Source organism: Diadema setosum, chromosome 12 (assembly GCF_964275005.1).
Source record: "Diadema setosum chromosome 12, eeDiaSeto1, whole genome shotgun sequence".
Taxonomy (NCBI): domain Eukaryota; kingdom Metazoa; phylum Echinodermata; class Echinoidea; order Diadematoida; family Diadematidae; genus Diadema; species Diadema setosum.
The window spans coordinates 10,186,798-10,195,420 of NC_092696.1; the positions used below are offsets into that span (position 1 = coordinate 10,186,798).

General features: G+C 38.1%; 1 long non-coding RNA gene across 1 annotated transcript; it reads right to left on the reverse strand.

The window, feature by feature from the left end:
- Positions 1–1,416: 1,416 nt before the first annotated feature.
- LOC140236066 (uncharacterized) lies at positions 1,417–6,225 on the reverse strand. The gene is made up of 4 exons (XR_011901746.1): positions 6,084–6,225; positions 2,974–3,241; positions 2,444–2,667; positions 1,417–1,924 (listed from the first exon to the last, which is right to left on the reverse strand). It is a non-coding gene; the product is annotated as an uncharacterized lncRNA (long non-coding RNA).
- Positions 6,226–8,623: the final 2,398 nt, after the last annotated feature.

Consider the following 8,623-nt stretch of genomic DNA (forward strand, 5'->3'; position numbering starts at 1 on the left):
AGATGAAAACATGGTTTTACAGCTGCCAAACCACAGAATTACAACCCAAATCACGATACAACCATGATCCATTGTACATAGTAAACCCACTATTTAACCACAGTGCAATATCGTAGAAAAATGTATTTTAAACTACAGTTGTATTTCACAAGTACTTTGAGAAACCATGGGGAAAATTGGTTGGAGAAATATATTTTTCCCAATTGCTTTGCTATTTGATGAATAATGATCAATAAATAGCACAGTAGAGTCTTCACATAAAGTGATGAAATAAAAATATTTTCAGTAAATTACCTGGAGCAGAATAATAATTCTTACAATTCCTATACATATGTATTGTGATACAGTACATTTGTAAACATGTATATGAACCTGGACTCTGAAACAGGAGAAAACCAATTCTCTATTACATGTATTTTCCTTCTAGCTATAGTCTAAAAAATATGTACAGCTGTATTTAAAAACTGACTTCCATGTGTCTGTTGGTGGATGGGTGCAGATTGTAAGTGTTAATTGATTCACTGTTTAATAAAAGAAGCTATATGTAGCAACGAGTACATGTAGGTCGATGCTCTTACCAGCATTGACTTTCACACAGCCAAAGCTCTCCCCAAAACATACATGTATATCGAATACACTATGGCCAAATTGAGGAAACCAATAAGTCCCAATTTTTATGGCCTAGTCATGTGTATTCCTCTGAACATGCAGAAGTCAAACATTGCCCAATTTGATGCGCTTTTTCAGTCAAAACTGACTGACAGGAGTTGACTGTACTGTCATTAGCATTTAAAGGCACATAGACCCGGTGGTTTGCTTGCGTACACGGCGCACGGCACAAGCTTCCTTGAGAGACCTATGCTATCGACTCCTCTTTATCGTTAGCGCTTACGCTTTGACCCATTTCCATGAGTCCGAAGAAGTCCAATCCACTGCTGATGATGACAGCTTTAATATTTTTTTCTCTGAAGTCAAACAAAGAAGCATGCACCCTGGCATTCAAATTCTACGGACTGTCTGACACGCAGAGAAGACAATGAAGGCAACATTGCCTAGCAACACCTACGCGCTTTACCGTTGACGACAGCGCAATTTCGGCAGTCTTTGTATCAATGCTAATGGTGATCGGCACTCTCATCCAAAAGCGCTGCAGCAACTACCGGGTCTAGGCACCTTTAGAATAAGAAAGTACACAAGGGTAGAAACAGTCAATTATGATTATACATTCAAAAGTTATTTTTCAGCAGCTGGGTGTGAGAAGTCAAAGTATCATACAAATATCATATTATTTCCAGTTGCAAAACTGTAGGTTTATGTAAACAAATCAATGAAGAAAATGTACTCTTACTGAACCTCAGTCAACAAATAAGACATAAGAATGCACATTTGCTCACTTTGCTGTTACGATTGAAAAGTAGCTTTTTATTGCTTCATGAGCAGCATCTTGACTGTACATAGGTATGGCTTATTGCCAGTCACATGATTTAAAACTATAAGAATATCACCTGCAAATAATTAGTTGGATAATTAAATACAGTGTACATATATTAGTGCATGTTTGATGTACATGATCATTAGTAGCTTTGTATAGATAATGCAAATTTGGACTTAAGTGACACCAGGAGCACTGGACAACAGAACAAAACAGCATCAAAAAAAAAAAAAAATTATCTAGCAACCAACAATCCTGACATGAGAGCATACATGCACACTTCACATGCTTTGAAAACTGTCCTTGTACTTCTACTGTCCAAGACTATCCAGCAGTAAGCTTTGGTGATACTTCTGGATGAGGCTTCGCAGGAACTAGGTCTTGATATAGCTTGGTTAGTGTGCCCTTTGTCGTTGTGGAGCCTTGAGATGTCCTTCTTTTGCAACCGTGAGCCGTGAGAATTTTCTTGGGGAAGATCACTCCTGCAACGAACTGAGAATTTATTCATTACGCTATTATTTTTTTAAAATAATAATAACATGTAGTACGTGTTAAACTCTACTTCAAATACTCAACACACAAAATTCTTGCACAGAATAGTTACCTTGCAAAAAAACATAAGAATGGGATTAGATTGATGTGGTACACCTAGCCATCATTTCATCACTCTAATGTGCTGGAGAGATACTGTTTAAAATACAGTGTACTTTTACAATCATTTTAACCCCTAAGTGCCACATACAGGTGAAGCCATTACGTTCAACATTCCATATCATGTATTGTGCACAAATTGCCTAGAGTAATTTGATGTTTTTCAAAAATTGATCACATTCTATTTTAAGCAGGTTGCCAATATTTTAGGATGCTGCATAGCATGCTGCTGGTATTTGAGGATGTTGCACAAGAATTTGGGTATGCTGCAGTGTAATGCTCAAATTCCTCATGAACTACACTAATAATGGGTTGAAAAAAAGAAAGAAACAAAGAAAGAGAGAAAGAGGAGTATCTTACCCTTGATGACATGGAAAAGCGGGAGAAAGTATGACATCAGTAGATGGACTTCTCTGCACCAGAATTCAGCCAGGAGGATGCCATACACGTATCAGCACTGCATGTACTTGTACCCATGAAAGGAGCTAGCTAGGGGACTGCCTGATCGATGGTCATGGGTGGACTTCAAGTCTTCTATGGAGAAACCTTCTCGTGTCAGCCACTGGCACAATCAATCATTGATTCTGATGAGGAAAAAAAAAAGATAACACAACATAACGATAATAGTGATGATTGAGAGAAGTGAAAAAATCACACAGGAAAATGATGTAACATACAAAATACAGCATTGGATGATTTAAAGTTTGGTGCTTGTGCTAGCTCCCAAATGACTGCTGGAATAAAAGACTCCCAAATATTCTACAATGTCGCATAGCATGCTGCTGGTTTTTGAGGATGTTGCACAAGAATTTGGGTATGTTACAGCGATATGCTCAAATTCCTAATGAACCATACTGGGTTGAAATAAAGAAACAAAGAAAAAGGAATACCTTCTCCTTGATGACATGGTCAAACGGGAAAAAACATGACATCAGATGATCCACTTCTTTGCACCAGAATTCAGCCAGGAGGATGCCATGTACACATATTGATGTAAATCAGCGCTGCATGTGTATCATGTACTTGTACCCATGAAAGGAGCAAGCTAGTGGACAGCACGATCAATGGTCATGGATGGACCTCAAGTCTTCTATGGACTGCAAGTCTTCTATGGAAACACCTTCTCACATCAGCCACTTGCACAGTCAATCTTTGATTCTGATGAGGAAAAAAAAAACACACGACATAACAATAATACACCTATTAATGATTGAGAGAAGAAAAATAAGGTTTGCCAGAAAAATCACACAACAATCCGTTAGGTGAATGGTACTGGTATAACATACAAATTACAAAATACAGCATCCTTTGCCATTGGGGGATTTCAAGATCAGGGCTAGTGCTAGCTCCCAAATGACTGACTTAAACTGAGCTCCAACACCGACGGTCGGATTAACTAAGCGATACTTATCAAAGTTATTGATCCCCAGCAATAGGTGTTGGAATCGCAGCATCGCAAGGTCCGTGAGAATCGCACAACGAAAAGTGATGGCGCATGATTACACTCGAATATTAAAAGATGCAGGACTGCTTAGTTTTTAGACACAAAGTGAGGAAGACAGACTAAAATGCCCCAAATTTCAACCATTCTTCAAAACACAACTTAATATTTAATTTTATGCTTCCAGGCTCAGATTTATGAAGCCACATGCTCGTGTAAGGCCTACGTTTCGTGGCGTGGGTGACCATTGCATTAGCATAAAATGTACATGCTACTGGCCTAACTCTTACACTACGAAATGGCGGAGCTAGGTTCAGCAGACGACATTCTTTGATTTCAACACCAAGCCCAGCACTTGACCGAAAGATTGGTCTGTATCTCGTCGACGGGGATATGTTCCACAGAGCAGAGACTGCATCTGGCTTTACGGATCCCCTCCTATAGACATAGTCCGGAGGTAGAGAGCCATAAGTAACGTCAAAAAAAAAAAAAAAAAGACTCCTCCTTCGGACAGACGAATCTTTCACAAGTTTGCCCAGCACCAGCAACCAGAAATTTATGACGTATTTTTGAGGTCATCCTACCAGCACCTACGGACTTCAAGTTCACTTCAGTTTTATCGCCAGTGCCAGTGGCTGCCAGTGCTTAAGTTAGTGCTGAGACACAATCAAAGAGTATAGAAGCTAAGAGGGCGTACTCTCGCGACTTCGCACGCAAACGGGTGTAGTACGGCATGGAGCGGGAGCCCAACATGGAGCCCAATGGCAGCCAATTTAGTAATAATACCGCAAGCTTCTTAAACACGTGAGCCTATGGAGCAAACCCTACCTTCCTTTCATTTTCTTCATTTTAAAAGGAAGCACACAGCGGTAGAATTGCATTTCAGACCTCAAAATATCACAAAAAGTATATTTTCTGTCGATATGTAAAAAAAAAATTGAAGTAATGTAATTACTTTTTTATCAGTAGTCCCTCAGCAAGTTTGTGTTTGAGCTGACAAACGCCACCTATCTCTTTCTCTCTCCCTCCCGAAACATAGTTTGGTCTACCTACTTCAGCTCAAACTTTGTGGGCCTGCAGATTGCGATTGGAAAGTAAATGACATTTTTTTCAAATACATTTCACGGTTAGACAGGAATGATATTTCTTTACGACAAAACAAGATTCTAAGTACATACATCGGTACATATCTTCCCCTGTATGCCCCCTAAAAAGGGGAAAAATGAAAGGGAGACAGAAATACGAGGACCCAGTGATACGGCACTGATATCATGATCGCGTAATATACAGTACGCCCTCTAATCAATCTATCGGTCTATTGCTTTCAATGGCGGAATGGCGTCCGTATTTCGCCCATGAGCGTACTAGTTCGCAGGAGTAAGCCCTTGTGTCTTAGCGTAGCTTTTACTGATACTCTTGATTCACTGGAGCAGTTACCACTAGAAGTCCTAACAGAGTTAGCAGAAAATAGTGTTGTTGATGTAGCTTGCACCGAACCTGATATCACCACCCAATATGAGGTAGGCCTATGCCTACTAACATTGTTAGGGATTACGCCTAACTGTTAGAACTACCGCCTACCGTCTTGTTAGCCCGACCAGACGCTGTTAGAGTACGCTGTGCGAATAAATTATAGCCTGTCGCTACTAGTAGGGTTGGGGGTACCACGTATCGTCACCCTAAGGATCTGTAGCTTGTTTATTCTAAAAATATAACACAAATCCGCCTAATTCTTACCTCAAATATGCCATAAATACTGCAGTTTTGAATGTCGTGACCGTCTCGTTGATTATGAATCTCCGTTTTAAAATAGCGCAATTTTAGCGCGTGCGTTTCGTTTTCTTCGCGCAGCTAAAAAGGGAACCTTGCGATCGGCACCCCCTAACCTCCATAGGTATACACGTGAATTTCACAGCATAGGTAATACACGTGAATTTCACAGGCCATAGGTAATACACGTGAATTTCACAGCCATGCATCGTTACTGAGCGGATGTGTAATTTTTAGCTTGGTTTGTTTGAGTTTGATTTTCGTTTCTTCGTTTTTATTGTTTTTATAGCTCATGACACTTAATCCCGCGCGTACCTTTTCGTTCTATACGCAAACAGCCATGATACGCAGGGTGCCGATGGGAAGGTGCCCTGCCGATAGGTGGTGCCCCAACCATACTAGATCTACACTGTCTACAGTGACTGGGTTGTGTATAGAATCTAGTTACCGTAGATAACTTGTAGAATTTACGTGACACAGTAACACCAACAGTTCAGTACATATACACTACTACAGTAGCTGAGTTAGAACAACTCATTCCAAACTCTTGAGATCTCATGTCATACTCTCACACTCACTGACTCAGTCACACTTTCAGATACAGAACAGTCTACTGGACTGGTTATCCCTACTTGATACGATCATGCGAAATTTGCACAGCAGGGGCAGGGCCGCTGCCGGCCCCGGGTCGGTCGGGACAATTCAATGCAAATCTCGCTGGTATCAGTGGTAATTATTTTAGCTAAGATTAGGTCTACTAATAATGTATTAAAAGTTACGTTGACCAACCTTCCTCGAAGAATCCCAAAGGAGCAGTTCCTCTTTTTCTTAGGGGCCGTTTGCTAGCCATTTCTGAAAATATCAGATGGTTCGTACGTCGAGATGTTTGACTCCGGTCAGAGATCATCACGAAAGAGCGTTTGAAATGATGAACAGCATATCGTACACTAGCCGCGCCGTGTGTGTGGTTTTTGAGCGCGGTCGCGGACTAACGGTTCAGCAGTACATACACGTAAGGTTCAATCAGCGACAACAACAACACACACATGACCTCTTACGTTACATTGTTATCAAGAAAACTTGTAATCATTAATTTTTTGGTTTTGAATAAAAAATATATGTTTAAAACTTTTTTTTATTGCAAATTAATTTTTTTTTAATGTTTCAATATTTTTTGTGCTCCATATATTTAAAAATATATTTTTGTTGTGATCTTTGGGACGAACGAGCCTCATATCAACAACCCGGATCTCCCATTCATCGTACACAATTACTACACGCCGATTGCATTCATATAGTTTTCTATTGTTGTGTGTACATGTCAAAGCTACGGGGAACGAACGGGCGGCAATGGGTTACTACCTTTTTTTATTTTTTCACGAGTATGTAATCTCATTTAAGGTTTTTTACGTGCTTTATTCCGTAGTGAATAGATGTTGCATTTTAGGAATGCTGTAAATCAAGCAAGTGAAGCAGCTTTTTGTTTGCAATGGTAAGACTACTGTTTGTTTACATAATCCTGTTGAAGCCAAAACGGATGCGGGTGGTTGCGTTAGATGAATATCCGTCATGACTTGCATTGGCATTGCGGCCATCAAATTATGAGTTTTCATATTGATTTTTGTGATCGACATCATTCAATAATCATAGTGCACGTGGTTTAAACTTTGGTAAAACAAAAAGTTAACCATGGTTTAATAACCACTGTTCTTATGCTATCATACAAGGTTCCATGGTTAGAAATTCTAGAATATGGTTTTTCTGCACTCTATATCTGATCAGCATGAAACCACGGTTGAAACCATTGTTAAAAAATAACCACTTTTTCAACCGTGGGTAAACAAAAGTTAAACCACGGTTTTATAACCATCTGTTCTTATGAGCTATCATACAACCATGGTGAAAATCATGGCTTTTTAACCGCCTCTTCACTATCATGAAACCACGGTTCGTAGAACCAATCAATGTTTCATAACCATCCTTTGCACATCACACTATGATAAAACCATGGTTCAAATCCTGGTGTAGCTATATGACCATCGTTTTCCTTGCTAAAATGGAATTTGAACGATTGTTTAAAACCGTTGTTTTCACACTTTTGTTAAACCACTGTTAAAGTCATGGTTATATAGCCTAACCATAATTTTTTAACTATGATAAAACCCGTGGTTAATATATAATCATGGTTAATAGCCATCGTTTTCAACATTTGTAAAACGAAGTTTAACCATGGTATTATAACTAGTGTTTTTGTGCTATCATAAAACCACGGTTAAAATCATGGTTTTGTAACTATTGTTTTTACACTATCATAAAACCATAATGAAATCATGGTTTTATAACGATGGTTTTCAACCTTAGTAGAACGAGAGTTACACCATGGTTTCCTAACCATTGTTTTTATACTATTGTGAAACCATGGTTACAACCATTGTTATATTATTATGTTATTTTTACCAAAGTAGAACGATAGTCTTCTTGTGGTTTTCTCACCATTGTTTTTTTAATTTCTTAAAACTGTGGTATAACGATAATTTTTTAACCATGGTTTTAAAACACTTTCATTAAACCACTGTTATATAGAGCCATGGTTATATAACCATCATTTTTAACTATGATAAAACCATGGTTAATATCATGGTTATAATACCCATCATTTTTAACCTTCGTAAAACGAAAGTTTAACCATGGTATTATAACTAGTGTTTTTGTGCTATCATAATACCATGGTTAAAATCATGGTTTTATTACTATCTTTTTAACACTATCATAAAACCATGATGAAATCATGGTTTAATAACGATGGTTTTCAACCTTAGTAGAACGAGAGTTACACCATGGTTTCCTAACCATTGTTTTTATACTATTGTGAAACCATGGTTACAACCATTGTTATATTATTATGTTATTTTTACCAAAGTAGAACGATAGTCTTGTTGTGGTTTTCTCGCCATTGTTTTTTTAATTTCTTAAAACTGTGGTATAACGATTATTTTTTAACCATGGTTTTAAAACACTTTCATTAAACCACTGTTAGAGCCATGGTTATATAACCATCATTTTTTAACTATGATAAAACCATGGTTAATATCATGGTTAATACCCATCATTTTTAACCTTTGTAAAACGAAAGTTTAACCATGGTATTATAACTAGTGTTTTTGTGCTATCATAATACCATGGTTAAAATCATGGTTTTATTACTATATCTTTTTTACACTATCATAAAACCATGATGAAATCATGGTTTAATAACGATGGTTTTCAACCTTGGTAGAACGAGAGTTACACCATGGTTTCCTAACCATTGTTTTTATACTATTGTGAAA